The 418-nt window shown below is 44.5% G+C and overlaps 1 non-coding gene across 1 annotated transcript; it reads right to left on the minus strand.

Moving 5' to 3' along the window:
* Positions 1-345: 345 nt before the first annotated feature.
* TRNAV-AAC lies at positions 346-418 on the minus strand. The gene has a single exon. It is a non-coding gene; the product is annotated as a tRNA-Val (tRNA).

Genomic DNA, 418 nt, shown 5'->3' on the forward strand with positions numbered 1-418 from the left:
ACTTTCCTAATACAATACAGAGCTTTCACAGTGAAGAGCGAAGTACTCAATGCATGACTTGAGTTATAGTAGGGTAGGCTGTCACTTTAGTGCAAAAAACAAGGCAAGCTGCAACCGGCAGTGGAGTTGACAATCACTGGCACTGAGGAAAAACGTGACATACAGCAGAAATGACACCGTTTGAATAAATGCGAAAACAGAAATGTCTGGCAGCATCCATTAAACACTGATTTAAGCCCGAACATCATTTAAACTTGGACACAGGTAAACTGGGTGTGGGGGAGAGAGGTGTTCGGCATCTATGTCCTTCAAACCTGACCAGAAGTAAATAATGGGGGAAAAAAATGTTTCTGCCCGGTTTCGAACCGGGGACCTTTCGCGTGTTAGGCGAACGTGATAACCACTACACCACAGAAAC

Source organism: Protopterus annectens, chromosome 5.part1 (genome assembly GCF_019279795.1).
Source record: "Protopterus annectens isolate FY-2018-M chromosome 5.part1, PAN1.0, whole genome shotgun sequence".
Lineage (NCBI taxonomy): Eukaryota > Metazoa > Chordata > Ceratodontiformes > Protopteridae > Protopterus > Protopterus annectens.